Here is a 24,083-nt window from a genome sequence, read left to right as displayed (position 1 = left end):
TTTTGTTAGTGTAAATTGTTTTTTATGAAAATGTAAATATTCATTTTTTGGTCAATAATTAATCTTTTTAGTTTCAAAATACAACTATTTTGTTGAAAATTATTATATATTTTTCAAGTGAATATTTTAGTACTTGGTTGAAAATTTAACTTTTTTGTAGAAAATTCAACAGTTTTGTAGAACATTCTTTTTATTACAAAATATTTTTCTTTAAAGAAATTAAAAATGTTCAATAATTGGAAAATAACTGATCTTTCCAGATTCAAAACTCAACTATATTTGGTTTAAAATTGATTTAATTTGTTAAACATTCGTTTTTTGGTAGCAAATTAATCTCCTTGCTTGAAAATTCAACTTTTAAGAATTTATGTTTTCTATTGAAAATGCGTCTTTTTTTAGTAGAAAATTAATATTCTTTGTTTTAAATTCATCTTTTTGGTTGAAAATGTAACTGCTTTCAAATTCAACGGTTTTGTAGAAAAAAAATTTGGTTTAAAAATCTAATATTTTTAATGAAATTTATTGTCTTTCTTGAATAAAAAAAAAACTTTCCTGGTTGGAAATGCAACTTTTGTTGAAAATTCGCGTTTGGGACTTGAAAATTCATCTCATTTAGAAAAAGTTTCATCTTTTTAGGCTCAGTTTAATGGTTTTTTATTTAAAATGCAAATCTTTCCTCAGTTGAAATGCCTACTACTATACTACATTTTGTCTTGAAAATTCTTATTTTTGCGTTAAGAAATCATGCCTAATTAAAAATTGAACTTTTTTCTTAAAAATTAATTTCATTGTTGTTGAAAATTCATCTCTTTGGTTGCAAATTGAACTATTTTTATAAGAATTAGTTTTTTTTGGTTGTTAAAAATTAGTTTTTTATGTGCTTTTTACAGAAAATTCCTCAGAACGATTTGGTAGGAAATTCAACTGTTTTGCAGATTTTTTTTTAAAATGAGTATTTAACTATTTAATTTTTTGTTATTAATTGATATTTCTTAGTTTAGAGTAGAATGTTATTTATTTGTTATTGCAATTTGAATGTTATAAATATCACTTATTGAAAGTTAAGAAAGAAAAATATTTGGAAAGTTTCTTTCTCAAAGCTTTCAGGCATTATAAATTCTCGAATTTTGGCAACGATCCACGAAACTTAAAGCGATAACACTTGACAATAAAAAAGGTGAAAAACGTAATGATACTGTCTTGTTAACTACCTTTATCCTGCCAACAAAAATGATCGATTTAGTGATTAATGATAAGATTTAAATCACTCTCAGAAATTTATGAGAGAAATTACTTCAATACTCGAAGATATATAAATGATGGATAAATGATTTATTGGAATGTGTCTATTTTGTACATGATAATCAAATTTTTATCGCTCATGTGATCCCTCTTCTAGAATGGTTTTGCATCAATTAATTAATGTTGATAATATAATTAAAAAAATTAATATAATAAGCTGATATATCAAATTTTAGGCAAACATTCATCTTTTCGGTTTGGTAATCTTTTCTTTTTCTGTAGAAATTTTTTGATTTGTTTCAGCTGAAAAGTAACTTTTTGGTAGAAAATGTACATTTTCTGGTTAAAAATTTAAACTGTTTTGGATGAGGATTTAACTATTTTCTTAAAAATTAAACTGTTCGGCAAAAAATTCTTATTTTCGGCTCGAAATTTAAACAATTTGTTAGAAAATTTAACTATGTGGTTAAAAATTAATATATTTTGTTAAAAATTAGTCTTTCTTAGAAAAAAATCAATATTTCATTAAAAATGCAATTACTTAGTTGAAAATTGATCTGTTTTAGATGGGGATTTAAGTATTTTGTTAAAAAGTTATCTTTGTTGATTAAATTCAACTATTTTTATTTATGTCTGTATTTTTTGTAAAAATATCAACTATTATGTTTTAAGTTAAAAATTTATCTTTTCAGATTAAAAATTCTACTCCTTGGTGGAAAGTTGAACTACTTTCTGAAGAGTTAATTTTTTTTTTGTTTGGAGATTTATAATTTTAGTTGAAAGTTCGTTTTTTTGGTTAAAATAGTAACTGATTGGTTTCAAAATATTTTTTTGTTTAAAATTTATATTCTCCGGCTGGAAGTTCAACTGTATTATAGAAAAATCGTCTTTTTGACTTAAAAATTTCACAATTTGGTATAAAGATCAACTATCTGGTACAAAATTTAATTATTTGGTAGAAAAATCGTTTCTTATTGAAAATTAATTATCCTCAATAGAAATTAGACTAAATAATTTTTTGTTGAAAACTTATCTTTTTAGCTTAGAAATGTAACTATTTAATTTAAAATTGGTAGAAAAAAATATATAGCCTAAAAATTAATAAAATGAACTTTGGACATATATCTCATCCATTGTTCATGATATTTAGTTGAAGATTTATTTAAGTTTTTAAAAATTCGTATTTTCTGCTGGAAAATTCAACTATCAGTTTAAAAATTTATGTATTTATGCATGGTTAGAAATTGATATGTTTTAGTTAAATATTAAAGAATTTTGGTAAAAATGTGTCTTTTCATATTATATCCAGCTGTTTTTTATTTCAAATTAAAATATTTTGGGGTTTAAGTATTAACTATTTTATTTTTTTAAATTAGTATTTCCAAGTTGAAAATGCAACTGTTTTGTCTTTTTATTTGAAAATCTTACTAATTTATTAAAAATTCTTATTTTAACTATTCCATTTTTTGTTGAAAATTGATCGTTTAAATAGAAAATTAATATTCTCAGTTTAAAATTTAGCAATTTAGTGGAAAATATACTTATTTTGTAAACAATTTATATTTTTGATAGAAAATTTTTTTTTTTCTTTATAACTATATGGTGGAAAATTAATCTGTTTTAGTGAGGGATTTAAATAGTTTGTTCAAAACTCGTGTTTTGAGGTGTATTGAACCGTTTTTCATTTTAAATAAAAATCTTTTTAGGTTGAAATATCAACAATTACATTTTATTGTGAAAATTCAACAATTTGATAGAAAATTCAACTGTTTTGAGGGAAATTCATGTAGTTTATTGAGATTTCATTTTTTTGGTCGAATTTTTAACTATACGGTTTGAAATTCAGCTGATTTGTTAAAAACTCATTTTTTTTGCTTCAAAATTCATCATTTTGCATTGCCCCTAATAAGTTGTTGAGACCATTTGTAACAAACAACAGCAAAATAATGTCAATAAACGACACTCAAACCGCGATTTGTTTATATCAACAAAATTTGTGTTGGTTATTATATGGACAACAAAATATTTGGTTGATCCAACTGAATTTTTTGGTGTTTTTAACAAAATCTCTTGGTAAATAGTGTTTGTTGACTTTACAAAAAAATTTGGTTTGGTCAATCAAATATTTTGTTGAACTAACCAAAATTTATTTACTTCAACGAAATTTTCATGTATATCCAAGAAAACAGATTTTTAGGCTCAAGACAATTTTTTCTGGCTGCGTATTAATTTTGTGAGATCGGACGTTCAGTGAGATATATTTAAATATGCTCGCACGCAAAATAAGTGCGACATGAAATCGCATCTGGCGCGATAGCGGATACGTGCGTTAAGGCGCAACGGTTTGGCGATTCAGATGAATTTCAGCATGAAATAATATTGTCCCCAATACTAAAAATAGATACTTTAATTCCATGGAGTAAATTTGTGGTTGCAAAAGTTAAAATAATATAAGTTATATTATGACAATTTTTAATATTTGTATTAATAAAGTAGATTTTTCTAATAACGTGAATAATCTATACTTATTCATATTTTCTTGTGGCTTATCCCAAAGTCACAAACAATTAAAAATAATCTAATTGTATTTTATTAAATGGTTTACAAATATAAGTTATTAGAAAATTATTCAATTTTTAGAAATATAAACAACGCTACTTCAAAAGTTATTTTAGAATTCAATAATATTTTTCGAATTTTAAAATCTTAAAAATCCTTGAAATCCTTGGAATCTTTTTGTATTTAAAACCTTTTGAAAAGTTTGCAAACTTTCAAAAAGATCTTTTTAATTCGTTTGAAATCGTTGACATTTTTTTAATCTTTTGAAATGTTTTGCATAATTAACTAATATAATAAACTAATATAATAATATAAATTCTCAAACGAAAAATGTAATAGTTTATATTTTTAACCAAAAATGACTTTAATTTTTATTCAAAAAAAGTTCAATACAACCAAAAAAGACTAATTTCTTACAACACATTTGAACGTTTATCCCAAAAATAAAATGAACTTTCAACCGTCTATTAAATTTTTAGCTAAATAGTTCAATTTCCTACCAAAAATGTATTTTTTAACGCAGGAAGACGAATTTTCAACCAAATAGTTCAATCTTCGACAAAAAAATAAATTTTTAACATAGCAGTTCAACTTTTCAACCAAAAATAGAATAATGAAATTCAGTTAGTAAAATTAATTTAAGATCAAAAAATATGAATACTCAACGAAAAATGTTATAGCTGAATTTGGAAAAAAAAATTTCAGCCAAAAAATAATTAGTTAAATTTTCTGTTAAGAAAAATAATTTCCAAACAGAAAAAAAGAATAATTTCTAACTAAAACAAGTAGTACAATTTTCAATTAAAAAATATGACTTTTTCAACCAGAAAATATTTTTATTCAAAGACAGTCGAATCCAACCAAAAAAACGAATTTTTAACAAAACCTTTTAACGTTTTTTGAACAAATAGTCCAATTTTCTACCAAAATAATAAAAATTTAAGCCCAAAGGGAGGAATTGTTAACAAAAAAGTTGAATTTTCAAGCTTACAAGACGAATTTTCAATAAAACTGAACAATTTTCAACCAAAAAATTAATTTGTAACCATAAATTTCAATTTTCGACCAGAATAATGGAATTTTGAACCACAAAACCGAATTTTTAACAACAAAAAAATGAACTTTCATACCAAAAAGCCAATTTTTTTCAAAACAGTGGGGTTTTCATCCCAAAAATATGAATTTTCACCTACAATGAACAATTTTCAACCAAAAATAAAATTATTAAATTTTCAGTTTGGTTAACTAATTTTTTATTTAAAAAACGAAGTTTCAACAAAATATTAGAATCTTTGAAAAAATGCATTTTTAACAAAGCATTCCAACTTTTAAGCAAGTAGTTAAATTTTTAACTAAAAACAATGGATTTTCAACCAAAAATGTAATAATTAAATTTTAAGTGAAAAAAACTTAATTTTCAACAACAAAAAATGATTTTAAACGAAATGGTTAAATCTTTAAACAATAAATTGAATCTTAAAGAAAGTAGTTCAATTTTCAACCAAATAGTCGAATTTTCTGTAAAAAAAAGATGACTGTTTTAAAAAATAGTTGAATTTTAAACCAAAGATTTAAATTTTCAACCAAAGAATAGAATTTTTAAGAAAGGGGATAGATTTTGAACCGAAAGCTTATTAGTAAATTTTTTAATTAAAAATAACACATTTTTAAACAATAATACAAATTTTTAGGCGAATACACTTGACATACTTTGCCCTATATTTTACTTATTCAAAATATTTTTCCCAAAAAAACGAGAAAGCGGCGGGAAAAAAAGAGGAACATTGTGAAGTCTCTAATATTTTTATATTTTACATACCTTTTAAAGAGATTTTTAAATGAGGTTTATTTTAATATACTACAATTGATTCGACTTTACATACCGTTATGGATCGAAAATGATTTCATTATGTTCTGATAGAAATCGGTGCGTCACTTCCTGAATATCACACACAAAAAAAAAATTATGACTCGAAATATTAATAAAAATTCACGTTGCAATGTTATTCGGACAGAACAGACAGCGCGATGTCTTTCGCTTTGGTAAAATACATTTTACACAACAAGAAATATCAGGAAGACTGTTTAGTGTCTCAAAGAATTTCTGAGGCAATAATCTGATTCTGATAAAGTCACAATTTTGTTTGCCTTCAGATGAATTTGTTTATTTAGCGAGATAGTCATCGCATATCGAAAAGGCATTGGCCGCTTTCCATAAAAATTCTGCAATGTGAGTTCAACTGCACACCTTGGCTAATGAAAACTCGTTAGGTCAGTGTTTCTTTTTTAATTATGTCGCATGCATAAATTTGCATCAACACAAAACTTTTTCAGGAGCGCTTAAAAAGATGGGTGTATCGTGTTTATTGTTGTAAAGGTGTATTGTATGTAATGATTTTTTTTAAAGTCGTACATAAACTACGTTACCAATTTTAGACTCTTTGCAATCCAACCCCCCCCCCCCCCACCGATTTCATAATTATATAAAAGCATAGAAAAGAGAGCAATTTTTCAAGAAAATTGAATAATAATAGAAGAATAAATTCGTTGAAATAAAATTAATGTAAATACCATATTAAATACAATATGAAACATTTTAAACACCATAGATGTAACGTTAAAATATCTAATGTTTTTTTTTTAACAAGATCTAATTTCTAAGAAAACATAAGAATTTTACACAAAATACATGGATTTTCTACTAAATGGTTCAAGATTAAATTCATAAAGGATCAATTTCTAATCCAAAATGGAATAAGGCAATTTTCAGAACAAAAAAAAATTTTTATAAAAAAACAAACGAATTTTCAATCAAAAAATGTAATTTTAAACGAAAAAGGTGAATTTTGAGAAAACATTAATTTTTAATAAAGTTTAGTTAAACTTTCAACCAAGTAGATGATTTTTCAACTAACAATAACAAAATTAAACAAAAAGATTAATTTTCGAGGAAGAAGATTAAGTTTCTACGAAAAAACACGAGTCTTCAACAAAATACATTAATTGTCAACAAAATTGTTCAGTTTTAAAGCTAAAAGGACGAATTATGTACAAAATGGTTGAATTTTCAACCCAACAATGTAATTTTTTAACAAAAAATTAAATTTTTTTAACAAAAAGTTGAATTTCCGTTAAAATAGTTTAATTTTTAGCAGAAAAAAAAGTTAATTTTCAACCGAATAGTTTAATTTGCTATTAAAGTGTTAGATAATCAAAATACATGAATTTAATACTAAAAAGTTCAATTTTTAATCAAAAAAGATGACTTTTCAACCAAGAAGTTTGATTCTCCACCAAAAAAAAAAAATTTAACAAAGACCATAAATCATCAACTAGAAAACATTAATTTTCAAGTAAAAATAAAATAACTACATTCCTAATTAAAATAAATTCTCAACCAAAAGAAAATAACGAATTTTCAACAAAATACATTAATTTTCAACAAAATTGTTGAATTTTAAAGCCAAAAGGACGACCTATCTACAAAACGGTTTAATTTTTAACCTCAAAAATATTACATTTAAACAAAAAAGTTAAATATTCATAAAAAAATAGTTTCATTTTGAACATAATGTTCAATTCAAACTGAAGAAATCAATTTTGAAGAAAAAAGTTCATTTTCAACCGAATAATTTAAATTTCTACCATAACGTTGAAGAATTTTATTTTTCGGCCAAAAAAGACGAATTATTAACAAAACACATGAATCTTTGACTAGATAAGATCAATTTTCAATCGAAAATATAAATTTTTTAATCGAAAAATAAAAAGATACATTGCTAGTCAAAAAAATAAACCTCAAGCAGAAAAAAAAGAATTTTCAGCAAAATAGTTACATTTTCAATGAAAACAGATTAGAAAGCAGTTGAATTAAAAAATAAGTTTTAACTGTAACAAATTAGTTGTATTTTCAAGCGAAAAAGACGTATTTTCAAAACAAAAAATACAAATATTTTTTAAAAAACAATTAAATTAATGATCAAACAACATAAATTTCTAACAAAATATTCGAATTTTGATCCTAATGATTAAACTTTAAATATAATAGTTAAATTTTTATCTAAATAGTTGGACTTTTTACCTATAGAAATGTATTTTCAAACAAATTGTTGAATTTTCAACTAAAAGAGATACACTTACTAACAAATATGTAATTAAATTAGAAAAAGGTAGATTTTCAAAAAGAATGTGGAATTTTTAAACTTTCGGTTAAAAAGATTATTTTTCTTTATAAAAAAAAAACAAACGAATTTTCAACATAATAGCTAAGCTTGCAACCAAATAGATGAATTTCTAACTAACATCGTGAATCTTCAACAATAAAATAAAATTGTTAACAACGGAGTTCATCAATCAATTTTCAACCAAAAATGGAATTCTTAAATTTTTAGTTCATAAAATTTTTTTAACAAAACAGTTGAGTTTTCAATCCTAAAAAATAATTTTCTACAAAACAGTTGAATTTTCAACCTAAAGTTAATTTCCAAAAAATATTTGCATTTCTAACAATATTTTTTGAAGAAAAAGAATTAAAAATATATATATATTTACCTATAGACAAATCTATAACTAATAAATGTAATACATTTTTAACAAAGCAATTCAACTTTCTACGAAATAGTTGAATTTTCAAACAAAAAATATGAAACCTTTATTTTTAACTCTAAAAATATTCAAAAAAACAGTTAAATTTTCAACGAGAGATAAATTTTCAACTAAAATGATCAATCTTCAATAATAAGAACTATTTTTCAACACAGGATTTCAACCAATTAGTTGAATTATTTAATGAAAAAAGATTAATTATTTACAAAACATTTGATAATTGATATTTCAACCAAAACATATTTTTATTTTTATTTAAAAAAATTTAATTCACCCACAAAAAGCGAGTTTTCAATACGAAAGAAAATTGTGTACAAACAATAGAATTTTTAAGCCAAAATGTATCATTTTATCTACAAAAAGTTGAATTTTCAACCCGAAAATATGAATTTCAACATGATAGTTGAATTTTCAACACGAAACGATTAATTTTCAACAACAACAAAATTAATTCTTGACAAAAAATATCATAGTTAATGTTTCAACCAAAGAAGATTTTAACTTTAATTTTAAAACAGTAGAATTTAAAAAAAAACGAATTTTAAGCAAACCATTCAAATTTCCAACCCGAAATATGAATTTTAAACAGAAAAGTTAATTTCCAACTAATTAGTTAAATTTTCTATCAGAAGAATAATTTTAATTCTAAAGAGACGAAGTTTGAACAAAACAGTTTTATTTTCATGCCTAGATGTCGATTTTTCTACAAAACAGATAGTTTTTTAACCATTGAGTAATTTTTTAACCAAATAGTTAATTTTTTCCAAAATAATAGAATTTTTAAGTCAAAAATGCCAATTTATTTCAAATTGGTGGATTTTCCAACCGGAAAATTGGAATTTTCTACTGAAAAGAATCAATTTTAAACCAAAAATGGAATGATTAAATTTTCATTTCAGAAAAATAACTATTAATTTTTTTTAAATTCAGCAAAATGATTGAATTTACGACCAGAACATGTATTTTAATGAAAGAATTCAACTTTCAACCAAGTAGTTGAATTTTTAACCAAAAACTATGAATTCATAATGAGAAATTTCCTACAGTTGAATTTTCGACTAAAAACGATCAATTTTTAACCAAAAATAAATTATTTAAATTCTAAATCGAACGAAAAATTTAATAGGTGAATTTTTAACTAAGAAAATTCAATATTAGCTAAAAATGAATAGTTACATTTCCACTTGAAAAAATTATATTTCAACCGAAAAAAGAAACAATTTTAACAAAATAGTTGAACCTTTAACCAATAAAATGGATATTTAACACGGTAGTTCAACTTTCAAGCAACTTTCAAGAAGAATTTTTAATAAAAAAAAAAGATGGCTTTTTAACAAAATAGTTGAATTTTCAACACAAAAATTAACTTTTCAACCAAATAGTAGAATTTTTACCCAAAAAAAAGTTGGATTTTCTTATCGAGTTCACATAAGCAAAAAACATTTTTTGTTTCATTCACAAAAAGTTTCTTTAAATCAAACAAATCCTTTGTTAAACTTGAACATATCACTTCTTTGATATAGGGCCAAACAAATGTTTGTTTATTCTATAGTTTTTGTTCAATTCAAATAAATGTTGTTTGAATTAAATAAAACGAGATTAAATTCAAAGAAAGGTTGTTTAATTCATCTAAAAATTATTTGAATCGAACGAACTGCATTGAAACAAATTTGTTTATTTGAAACAAACAAATATTCTCACTGTTTAATGCAAATTATTCAAATTTGGTCTCTGTCTAGCTTTTCGTTTCAACGTTCTCAACGTTCAAGTTTTGCATTTTCTGGAAGAAGAGAAGTCTGCTATTTTTATGCCAAGGAAATTTCCATCCACCATATTTCACTCGACATCTGTCGTCGAACGAAGTAAATATTCGAACATGACAGTCATTGACGCTAACACTATAGACATTCCAACACTTGGTCAATAATTCTTGAACCTCTGGTGCATTTTAAAAGTAGGGTTTAGTTTTTATCTTGTGCGATTGAATATATTAAAATCATAATTTTTTACTCTTATTATTATTTTTTTCATTTCTAAAATTCTCGAAAAAGAAAATACACAAAGTAGAAAATTTCCGAAATGATAAAATCGCCAAAATATAAAAATCCCGAAGAATAAATTTCTCGAATTAGAAAATTCCCGAACAGTATATAACATTATAAAACACCAAAATTAAACATTACAAATTTTTTGCTATAAATATTATATAGAATAATTAAAAAAATATATTTCTGGATGAATTTTTTTCAATTATTAATAATTTTAATGCAGACAATAGTTTTAGAAACTTTACAAATTTAAATTTAAGCTGTAGTTCCGGCTGAAAAATCCCGGAAAATATATGTAAAATTTCCGAAAAAAAATCGAAGTCGAAAATTCGTAAAATCATAAAATTTACGATATAATATAAAAATCCCAACTTGGGCAATTTTCAAATAATAAATTTCAATTTATAATATTCGCGAAATTGAAAATTCTAAATAACAAAATTTACGATATTTCATAAGTGGAGACTGAAAACTTCAGAAAAAGAAAATTCCTGACAACCTAAAATTTCCTAATAGGAAAATTCCCGTCATTATAAAATTGTCGAAATTTAAAAATCCCGAAATAAAAAATACCCGACAGAACATTGCCGTAGTATCAAATATCCGAAGCAGAAAATTTCCGAACTTGAATTTTAAAAAATCGTTGTTAATTAGGCCTTATATATTTATTAAAAGTGCAATTATCAATTTTTTAAAAATAAATTTTGTATGCTAAAAGCCTTTCAAAATCATCGATTATATTTAAAATAAAAATAATTAAAAAAATATATTTAAGCATTAAATTTTTGTTTCAAAATGTGCATAGTATTTTTTTAATACAAAAAACTTTTTAAAAATCGAATATTGGATTTAAAAAAAATAAATAATACAAAAATGTTATGCAATTATTTTTATTTCAAGATGAAAAAACTAATTTTTACAAACTTTATACATCAAAAAGAATATTTTTGATAAAAATATTTAATTATTATATTTTTGATAAATAGTATTTATTTAAAATAAAAACACGTTTTCGTAATGTTTACATTCAAGAGTTTTTTACTTCATGTATTTTACAATTCTGCCATTTTCTTTCGAGAATGTTCCATTTTGCTGATATTATAAACTTTTGGGAATTTTATAAATCGGGAATTTTCAAATAATTCGTCACTATTATAAGCTGCTTGATAATTTTATTATTCGGAAATTTTCCAATTCTGGATTTTATATCTCGGCAATTATATAATTTCAGGAATTTTGTATTTTGAATATTTTATTTTTTAGGAATTTTACGGATTCGGGATTTTTATTCTTCGGGATTATTCAGTCGTCCCAACCGTCGGGACGCCTGAAAAATCCCGACAAATAAAATTGGGAAATTGCCGAATAATAAAATTTCCGAATAATAAAATTCCCGAACAGTTTATAATATTAACGAATTTAAAAATTCCAGGCAGAAAATTGCAGAATTATAAAATATCCGATATATAATATTCCTGAATTGAGGCAATTAATTATTTTATGAATAAAAATTTGTTAATTGTAATATGATTTTAATAGTAATAATTTAATTAATTTTATAAATGATAAATATAATTGTTTAAATTCGAAAACTTTCTGTTTTTTCGGTTACAAACTTTACAAATCGGGAACTATTTCATGCGGACATTTTACAATTTAGGAGTTTTATTATTCGAGGATTTTCTTAGTCGGGAATTTTATTATTGGGAAATTTTAGAATGCGGAGATTTTATTATTTATGAACTTTATAATTCAAAAATTTTATTATTCGGAGAGTTTATAATTTGGGAATTTTGTTAATCGGAGATATTCCATTTCAGGAATTTTATCATTCGGCCATTTTCCCGTTCTGGAATTTTCCAATTTGGGAATTTTATTATTCGGATATTTTATAATTTGAGAATTTTACGGTGTCTCGGATTTTATATTTCGTGGGTTTTCAGTCGTCCAAAACTGTTGGGAATTTTTTAATTTGTAAATATTATAAACTGTTCGAAAATTTTCAAATTTGTAAATCTTATTCTTCAGGAATTTTTCAATTGGAGAGTTTTTCAATTTGGGAATTTTATAGTTTGGGATATTTATTTTTCAGGATATTCAGTCATCCCATTTATTTATTATAATAATCATTTAATTAATTATTTTATTGAAATAAATGTATATTTTAACTGTTTTATTTATTTTATTTTTGCTTAAAAATGTATTTAGGAGAATGACAGTATTTTGATTGTAACCAATTTTTTTTGTTAAAACATTTGTTTATACTCCTCAAATTGCCATAATATTTTCACCATAGACCTTATCAGTTCTTCCTCAGTTTTTGGCCTTTCTGCATTACGCATCGCGCTTATCAGTCTTACTTGCGAGTCGTATGGCAGTGACTCCGTTTCTAATTTCCGTTTATGTTCAGGAAAGAATCCGAGTCATGCAAAACGTAAATTCCACGCGAACTATTTTTGTTTAACGTCTTAAAAATATTAAAGGGCTAAAGGCTCTACAATACAAATGAGGAAAATTGCATAAAAAATAAAATTTCAAATCCAATCGAAATGATTATAAAGAAAAGTTTAAAAGTAAAATTTGTATAAATCTTCATAAACAATTATAACTGAAAAAAAATATATTGCTGGTTAAGAAAATTTTTAAATGGAGAACTGCATTTTTTATGACAATCCAAATTTAAAAATACGTGGGCCTCAAAATAAACAATTGTCTCTGATAATATTTGAATATCGTAGTTTTAATAAATAAATAATAATAACTCAAGAACCATTTTTTATTGTGCAAATTCGGGAGTTTTTTCGGTAAGTTTATTATTGTGGAAGATTAATCTGAACCAAAAGGATAAATGTTTCAACAACAAAATTTATAAACTACCACAAAAGAACAATTTTAAACCAAATGCATGAAGTTTCAACCAAATAGTTTAATTTCCAACTAAATACATAAATTTTCAATGAAGCACGAGGTAGTCAAATTTGCAGTTAAAAAAAATTTTTTTGCATAATAGTTAAATTTTTAGTTTAAAAAACTAATTTACAATAAAGACAAAATAAATTTTCATTCTAAAAAACACTAATTTTCAGCAAAAAAAAACGGAAATTTTCAACCGCTCAAATTGAAATGAAAAGACAAATTTTTAACAGAATAGTTGAATCCTTAACTAAAATGATGAATTTTCAAACAACAAGATTAACCATGTATCGAAGCAGAAACTTTTCATCAAAAAAGGCAATTTTGAACAAATAAAAAACGAATATTCTAGTAAAATTATGAATTTTCAATAAAAAAAATTATTTTTATTACAAAGCAGTTCAACTTTAAGCCTAGTAGTTAATTTTTCAAACAAAAAGATGAATTTTTAACAAAATAGTGTAATCCTGAACCGAGATGAACAATTAAAAAAAGTTAATTAGAAAAATGTATAGATTTTCAACTAAAATGATGAATGTTCAACAACAAAAAAAGATTGTTTAAAAAACAGGTTCAACTTTGAACCAATAATGATGAAGTTTTAACTAAAAGAGTTCAATTTTTAAACAAAAATAGAATCGTTTTGAAATAAAAAATAAAATGCAAGAAGTTTCAACTGAAAAACGTCAATTTTTAAGGAAAAGAGTCATTTTTAATAAAAATATACTCGTTCAGTTTTCCGTTTATAAAATTAATATTGCATTAAAAAATAATATACCAAGAATTTCAATGAAAAAGATAAAATTTCAATAAAAAATAGAAGTTGTATATTCAGTTAAAACACCAACTTTTTAACTTTTTAAATTAAATGAAAAAGATGAAATTTAAAAAAAATGGTATAATTTTTAATAAAAATGATGAATTTCCAACAAACAAGATTGAACATCTACCGAAAATCCGAAATAGCTACATTTTTAACAAAAAAGTAATTTAGAAAAAATGAATTCTCTAATATCAAAAAAATGATAATTTCAGATAGTAACTTTGACTCCTTAACAAAAAGACGAATTTTTATGAAACAAGATCAATTATTAATAAAAATATATCAATTTTTAACATAAAAATTAATTTAAAAAAAAACGAATTTATAGCTAAAATGACGAATTTTCAATCAAACAAAATTGAATAGTTATATTTACGGTAACGAAAATAATTTTTAAATAAAAAAAAAGTTTCCAACAAAATACTTTGACTTTCAACCAAATAGATGAATTTTTTCTAGAAAATAGTTGGACACCAAATAAAAAAAATGTATATTCAACGAAGCAGTTGCGTTTTAAGCCAAAAGGGATGAATTTCAAACTAAAAACGATCAATTTTCAACCAAAAATAGAATCGTTAAAGTTACAGATTAAAAAAATAAATTGTAATTGAAATAAAATACACGAACTTTTCACTAAAAAGGTAAAGTTTCAACTAAACCTATAAGTTATGTTTTTAGTAAAAGAAACAAATGTTCACCTGTTTGAATTGAATTAAAAAAACGAACTTTTAACAAAGTAGTTGAATCCTCAATTAAAATTATGAATTTTGAACGAACAAGATTAATTACATACTGAAATAGACAAATTTTCAATAAAAATATTAATTTTTAACAAATTTTCTGCTAAAAATTTCCAAAAGCTGTTGCAATTTGAACCAAAAAGGATGCATTTTCAACTGAAAGATCAATTTTCAATAAAAACAAAATAAAAAAATTGAACTGAAAAATATAAAATTTCAACGAAAAATTAAATAGTTATCTTTATCTTTATATTCATTTTTTGCTAGAAAATAAAATTGAATCCTCAACTAAAACGATTTTATTTAAATTTTCGCTTAAAATTTTTAACTAAAAATTTCAGCCAATCTGTTTTAATTTGAAATATAATGGATGCATTTTCAACCAGAAGAGTACAATTTCTAATAAAAACAAAATACAAACGAAAAAAGAGAAATGTTCAACCAAAAATCAAATAGTTAAATTTTAATTTAGAAAAATTAAATGTTTAAAAAAATAAAATTTATGAATAAAGACATAATTGTATTTTAATGCAAAAAATTAGTTTTTAACAAACAAAAAGAAAATAATTGCCCACTAAAAGAGCTTAGTTTTTAATATAAACGAATACATAAAATTTTAACTGAATAGAAGTGTTCAACCAAAAATGAAATAATTATATTTTCATTTTAAAAAATTAATTTTTACCGAACAAAAAAATTAATCATTAAATAAAAAGGATCAATTTTCAATCAAAAATGAAATATATAGTTATGTTTTCATTTAAAAAATTAATTAAAAACTAAAAGAGATCAATTTTAAATAAAAACAAGATGCATGAAATTTGAACTGAAAAAGATAAATTCCCAACCAAAAATAGTTACGTATATTTGCATTTCAGAAAACTATTTTTAAAAGAACAACTTGTTTTTGACTAAAAGAGATCAATCCTCAACTAAAATGATGAACGAATTTTCCACCAAAAATTTCAGCCACTATTGCTACTTGAACCAAAGAGGATGAAATTTAACTAAAATAGATACATTTTTAATAAAGACAAAATACGTTAAATTTGAACTGCAAAAGATCAATTTTCAAACAAAAAGGAAATACTTATATTTTTATTAAACAAAAATTAATTTTTAACAAACAAAAAAGAACTAATTTTAGACTAAAAGGGAGTAATTTAAAATTTTAAGAATATGTACATGAAATTTCAATGCAAAACGATAAAAATAGCAAAGTGGATATATTTTCATTAAAAACAAATTAATTTTTAAGAAACAAAAAAACAACCAATTTTCGAATAAAAGAGCTCAAATTTTCAATAAAAACAGAATACATGAAATTTTAATTTAAAAAGACAAATTTTCAACCAAAAATGAAATAGTTATATTTTAATTTGTAAAAACTAATTTTTAACAACAAAAAACTAATTACCAACTAAAAGATATCAATTTTCATCCAAAAAAAGATGCATGAAATTTGAGCTGAAAAAGATAAATTTTCAACTAAAAATGAAATATATATATATTTTCATTGAGGAAAATTATTGTAATACAAAACTTATTTTTGACTAAAAAGAGATCAATTTTCAATTAAAAAAAAACATGTACAGCAAATTTCAATTCAAAAGAAAACTCGTCAATCAAAAATAAAATAGTTATATTTTAATTTCAAAAAATTAATTTTCAACAACGAAAAAACTCATTTTCAACAAAATAGTTAAATTTTCAACCAAAGAGATGAATTATAAAATTAATTCAAAAATTAAAATAATTAATCTTCAATAAAAAAAAGAATTTTTAACAAAAGAGTTTTAAATGCCACATAAAATGAAAATGGCAATTATCCAAACAACCCTCATTATATTTCTATATAGTAGTTATAGACTACATTTCTATCGACGTTTCTATTATAGTTTCCATCACTCACCGAAGTCGTGTGATAACTGCTCCTGCGCGTACCGCTGATACTGTGCAACGTTATTGGTGGCCGGCGTCACTTTAAACCTTTCCGGCATCTTGTCCACGTTTTTTCACACTTGCTTATTTATTTATTGAAAATTCAAAATACTCCCACTTCACACTTCTTCAATGAAAAACGAAAACTGCTGCAACTTCACTCTTTATTTAGTCGACTGTCATCTATCATCTGGCGACTCTATTTCTTTACGATTATTTATATTTTCTCGCGAATCACGTCGTTATTCACTTTTTTCACTGATTCTCGACTTTCCAGCGCACGATGCGTTTTTTAAATGTTTTTGCTCGCCCACACTTTCTTCTACACCGATTCACAAAGACCTTCTCCATTCGCCGGCTTTATCAAAATTGTCCTCCTCCTGAGACGATCTCCAGTTTACTGATTTTTACGTAAGCAAATCCTCCTAGGAAGTAGACACCGGTTCTATCAAAGTAAACAAAAACAAGATTTTAATGCAAAAACAAAGAAGTATTTATTAAAACAAAAAGTACAATCGGGCGAAACAAACCGGCATTTTTAAAACCATTTCGAAATCTATAAGAAGAAAAAAAACAGAACAAGGGATTCTAATTATGAGGGTAGGGGGCTGGGGGGTAGGGGGCTGGGGGGTAGGGAAATGTGACATTGAAAATTTCGGACTGTCGCAGACGGGGCGATCGCTAGCGCTACCGTACTCGTACGATAATGTACGAAATAACGTGGCCGACGCGCCGCTGGAGTGCTACTGTTTTTTCGTAACTACTTCTTTATTTTCCTCCTTCGAATGTACGAGAGCCACTGATAACTGATTTTGTAGTGATACCGCGACACGTTTGGAAGCGACCGACGGAGGTGGACGGAGGCGACGTACTCATTGGAGCCGATTCGAAAGATCTGCATATAGATGTTAAGTTGACTATAATACGCAGGAGGATTCACTGCAGAAGACCCAGACTAAAAGCTAAAGCGGTTAGCGGCAGTCCCCTCCGCCTCGCGTGCAATGTGGCAGTGTGGCTCGCTCGCGTGTAGGCTAGGCGCCTTCAGCCCTCGTCATAGCCGGCGTCTGGACGATTGACTATAGCGCGTCAGACTCGAAACGTTTCGTTCGTTCGTAAACGTATAGTTTCGAACCTTAATAGTTAGATAATCACTATTTCGATAAGGGGTCGTCCGTAAACTAAGTAAACAAATTTTCAGCTGTTTTTTACCCTCCCCAAAAGGAATGTAACACAAAATTCTCTCTGAAGAGGGGAAATCGCGGGGAGAGAGGTTCATTATTCGAATTATTTGTGTTACCAAAATTAAAAAATGTTGTATCTCTTCCAACCCCACTCGTCGAAAATTGTAGCCCCCCCCCCCCTTGAAAGTATTGAAATGGTTTCTCGTCCGTGTTTGGCAGTAACGCGTTACCATAAAAGTTACTTTTTTTTAGTAACGGTAACAGTAACGCGTTACCATTTTTTGGTAACGGTAATGCAAAGTAACGCACGTTATCGGTCGTTAATTCATAAAATGTTTAAATACGTTTGGCGTTACACTAAATGTTTCAAATCAAGGTTTTGACTGATAAATTAGTCAATAGGCCGCTGTCAGTACCTTACCAATTGAATTAGTCAAAAATGACTAATTTTCATTAGTCATTTCCGAGAACTATCAATTCAGTAGTGAATATCTCAACAAAACCACTGTCAAGTAGTTGACGCAGAAAAAGAAAACATTATTTTGTTACTCAAACAGACTTTCAAGAATAGGAGAGAGTGGATTTTAAAGAACACAGGGTCAGTATACGTCAGGAATATCAGGATCTGCAAGTGGTTGCTCGATTTTAGATCAACTTTGGGACATTATAATGTTATACATGATTTCCAAAAAGTCCCGGGACAGCCAAATAAATCCTTAGTTACAATCTTTTTGGAAAAGGTTGAAGTCAGTCTTGAAGTAACTTTCAACGAGTTATCCAGTGGTTGACCTTAGTTATTTCAAGGTCAAATTTTTTTAAAAATGGAATAGTCCATTTTTGACATCGATAATCGAAAGAGCGGCAAATTTTACGTTAAAAAGTGTAGTCAGGTCATAGGTAAGGTGTGACCTTGATGGACGTATCAAGCTCATTCAAACTTCAATATGGTTTGAACATTTTTTCACAACTTGGCTTGTGAAAATCATCCTCTTACTCTACTTACTTACTTAAACAATGTACAATAAATAGTGACCATCGAGTGTCCTTGACATATCAAGGTCATTCAAAATTCAATATGGTCTGACTACATTTTTTGAAGTAAAATTTTCCGTTTTTTCAATTTCCGATGTCAAACAGAGTAGTTTCAATTAAAAAACAAAGAGTGATCTTAATATGACCTTGATGGTCATGGTTAAGGTCACTCGATGGTCACTTTTTAATGTACATTTTTTAAGTAAGTAAGTAGGGTAGGAGGAAGCTTTTCACAAGCTAGCTTGCGAAAAAATGTTGAGACCATATTGAAGTTTGAATGTCCTTGTTACGTCCATCAAGGCCACACCTTACCTATGATCTGACTACACTTTTTAACGTATAATTCTCCACTCTTTCGATTGGAAATGTCAAAACATTCCATTAAAACAAATAAAGGTGACCTTGAAATAACAATGAAGGTCATGGTCAAGGTCAAAATTAAGGTCACCACTGGATTCCTCGTTGAAAGTTCCTTCAAAAATGGCCTCAACCTTCTCCAAAAAAATTGTACCTAAGGATTCACTTCGTTCTCCCGGGACTTTTTGGACGCCCTGTATAAGAGATATTTCGGGTCGAAAGAATTTTTGAAAATTTCCAAATTTACAGGAGTTACACCATGTTGAATTTTGGCATGACATTTTTTTGAAATGAATATATTTTGGAAACCATTCAACGAATTTTAATAAAAATTGTAGGTGTTTTAGATAAAAGTATACGCTTTAAATTAAAAATTCAAAACAAAAAAATTCTAGTTTTGACCAAAAAAATGTGTAAAAAAATTTGAAATTTAGTTTTTCGTTAAGAAGGGAAAAAATTTCTTTTTTATTGTTAAGAAAATTCAATTGTTAACAGTCGGCTATTTTTAACTAAATGTAATTGCATAATAGTCTCTGTCGTATTTCATACAAAAGCTATGGATTTTAAGTAACTAATTATTGCAAATAACGAGAAAATAAGTTTCTTTTTCATTAGTTTCTTTATAGCATCACAAAATTCTTATTTTTTTTTTGGCAATCTAACTGACTGAGAATAATTTTTAGTTAGTTATAACGTCGATTCCTGTCAGGTTTTAATGAATTTGAAATTCTTTAAATAAATGGTCTAAAAATGTGCTCTTTAACCCTGTGCGACACAATGCGATAACAGCGCGGTGGCAGCGCACGGTCCCACTAAAATTACATTAACTAGTGATCTAGAAGAGTCACCATTAATTTTTTTTTAAATTAAGGGTGGAATTATAAGGAATTGAATTTTCTTAATAATAAAAGAGACATTTTTTCCCTTCTTAACGAAAAACTGACTTAAAAATTTGTTTGGACATTTTTTTATTAAAAATTTTTAAAAAAGTTTTTTTAATTCTTAATTTAAAGCGTATACATATTTCAAAAAAATTTGATGCCAAAATTCAACATGGCGTAACTCCAGTAATTTTGAAAATTTTTTTAAATCCTTTAGACCCCAAATGTCTCTTATCACTATAATGTCTCAAAGTTTACCTAAAATCGAACAACCACTTGCAGATCCTGATATTCCTGACGTATACTGACCCAACAGTTATCACGAAAATTTCCGAGTAGTACCTCAGTCTTTTCGATTGCAACGGAGAAATGTTGAGTTTATAATAAATACAAATGAGAAACTCGCTTTAGTATTTTATATTGTAACAGGGATTACAGTGGTTCACCACATCAATTTTAGGGAAAATAGGGGATTTTTGCTTTGAAAAAAGAGTCTTCAGTTTGTACTTTGGTGCTATTGTGCAATTTAAAAAACGATTTAAAGTGATATCTTAAAAATAAACATTTTGCACTTAATATTTTTCATGTTATTACTTTAAAACATTGCTGTTTTCCTCACACTGAAAACAAAATTAAATACAAAGACTATGATTCAATTTAGTAAGATTTACTGGCAATCTAGTAAAATCAACTTAAAATTCAGTTAACTTTACTAGTATTCTCGTGAATTCAACTAAACTTGTTTTAGACATAGCACTTTGTTCATCTTTTTTCTTAGTGTGTTTGAAATAAGGTAGGATATATGGAATCAATGGACGCCTGCGTTACGGACATGCGCGTCTCTCCGAAAGTGTCTCATTTTTTACTAATCAATTAATAAATTTTGACTAACTAATTGGTATATTTTGACTACGCAATTAGTAGTTTCGCCACCGTCCGCCATGGCGACCGGTGGCGCGTCACGTCTAGAGTTTGACTAATTGAATTGGTTCAACGAAAGTAACCAATTCAATAAGTTATTTTTGACCAATTACCAGTTACTTAGTTCGTGCTTCTATAATTAGTCAAATTTGACTGATAATTAGTTAAATTTAACTAGTTCAGATTTAAAGAGTATTTTCATACTTCCTTGCAAACATTTCCTTAATCTAAAGCAATTATTCATCTGGTACGATGCGGAATTACCGAACTGTTTATCTGTTTAGCAAAGATTCAGTAGGGTGGTAACAAAATTATTTTTTTTAATTTTTATAAATATCAGACGGAAATTTGTTTAAATCCATACAAAATAAAATCCATAAAAAATTATATTTAGAGGTAAATTTTATTCAAAATCCTTAATATTATCTAAATCAAGTTGAAAATTAACATTTCTCTTCATAATTAGCAATTAGACAATTGCTGCCTTTCTGACACTTCACCGAAGTCTCTCAGTAACTTATTCAAGGGAAAATTGTATTCAATATGATCCGTGCAGAAAATGTAAAGTATATTTCAAATATCTATTTTATCTCAGAAAAATATATTCGCAAAAAAGAGATTATTTAAAATATAGTTTTCTCTAATATTTATTTATGATTTCTTTAATGAATAAGGCGGCGAAGCAAAGTTAAATATTTGAGACAAAACTAGAAATTTCTAATACTTATCTAAGAGAAGATCGTTACAAAAAATATTAAATTGTTTAAATAATTCGTTTGTTCAGGTTCATTAATTATTACCTCACTAAATGAAAAAAGGGCAGAAAGGTAAAGATGATCGAAAAACTGCAATTATCAGGCATTAATATAGATGAAAATAATCATGAAAGAAAATAATTTGTTTAAACAATTATTTTTGCTGAATTTTATTAATTATTAAGCCATTTCTAATAGAAAATAGAAAAATAGTTTAAAAATTCAGAAAAACTCAGCAAAATTCTACCATTAAGCAAAGAGAATATTATTAACAATAATAAAAAATTGTTTAAATAATCTCTCTTGTTAATATTGATGAACTATTACCTCCCTCTAATTGAAAATTGAACAACCCATGGAAATTTTTTGAAAAACCCGCGCCTTTCCAACTCTATTCTATTAAAAAATTGCTAAAAACAATATTAAATTTTTTAAACAATTTTTTTAACCTTTTAACTATCAGTGTGAAATGTTATTTTATGTCTGTTATTTTATGGAACATTTCTTTCATTAATTGGATTTATTTTTTATTCTTTGGCTAATTGTGAAGTGTTCAATTCCAACTTCATTCAGCTAATAATGAGGATTCTAAATAAAATTTACAACAACGCTTTTTTTCCTACGGTATTCACAAAAATTCGAGAAAAAAAATTTCAAGACATTTTTGGACCACCAGATTCTGCACAGCCAGATAGATACTTTTAAACAAAAGACATCGCAACCGCGATGCAATTTTCGAAAAATTAGTGCTATTGAAAAAATATAAAGTTTCATAGAAAGCCTGAAGTAGATTGCTGCATAGATTTATAAACTTAATAATAGTTTAAACTAAATATTAAATAAAATGAATTTAAATGAAATTAAATATTCAGTTTTATTAAAATTTTCAATCAAATGTATCAAATTTTTAAGATTCTTTTTGGATATTCAAATGATGTATTAGATATTCAATAAAAAAAGTAACTGTATGGTAACGCGTTACTTTTTCATTAAAGGTAACGGTAACGCGTTACTTTTTTGGATTCTTCCTTATGAATTACGGTCCACATAAATAAAAATAAAACTGAGCCAAAAATCATCTTTTCGAACACAAAATTCATTTTGATTAAAAACCCTTTCTCTATCTTTAACGTTTCGGTAAAATGCGTACCTTTTTCAAAAACTTTTAAACTGAGATATCGAAGTTTGAATTAATCAAAAACATAAGATTAATGTCGTAGAGTAAAAACAAAATAAAAAAACAATGTCATTGGAAATTTTTCAGTTATATTTTTGTTTTGCATAAGTCATGTTTTAAAAATAATAAATATGGTTATAATAAAATCTCAAAAAATAAATGAGACTTTAATCAATTGAGGACTACATTTTAGACAGCTTTTCGTTCTTCCTAACCTACAATAAAGTTTCCTTTTTAATTTCTTTAGAACAAATTTCCAATGGCATGGTTTTTTATTTCTTTTTTTATTCTACGACATCAAGCTCATTTTTTTGATTAATTCAAACTTCGATAACTCAGGTTGAAACCTTTTGAACAAGGTACGCATTGCACCGAAACGTTGAGGATTGAGAAAGGAGTTTCTAATAAAATAAATTTTGAGTTCGAAAAAATCGTTTTTGGCTCAATTTTAATTTATGTGGAATGTAAGACATGAGGAAGAATTTATGATTTAACATTCAAGAGTTACATTTTGGACTGAAGAAGAAGATCCAAAAAAATAGAGTCGATTCTGGATTTAGGAGCCTTACATGAACCACGTGGTTTCTTTGGGGTGAAGAGGGTTTCGGCGAAAGACCACGTTGGTCTGCATATGGTGGGGGAGGGGGTCCGATTCCGAGCCACGTGGTTTTATACTTAGATGTTAAAAAGAAATGCAAGTCCAGAAAACCAAAAAAGTATTTATTGAAAACAATAATAATTCCAAGAATATTCAAACACAAAATTATTCAATTTGATCCCAAATAGTAGATTTTTAAACGAGGAAAATTAATTCATTGCCAAACAAAAATTTTCAACAAAATACATGAATAGTCAATTAGGGGCCTTCCATAAACCACGTAGCACCCTACGAGCGTGGGGGGGGGGGG

This window comes from Belonocnema kinseyi, chromosome 5, assembly GCF_010883055.1.
Source record: "Belonocnema kinseyi isolate 2016_QV_RU_SX_M_011 chromosome 5, B_treatae_v1, whole genome shotgun sequence".
Taxonomy (NCBI): domain Eukaryota; kingdom Metazoa; phylum Arthropoda; class Insecta; order Hymenoptera; family Cynipidae; genus Belonocnema; species Belonocnema kinseyi.
Note: the sequence above shows the minus strand (reverse complement) of the source record.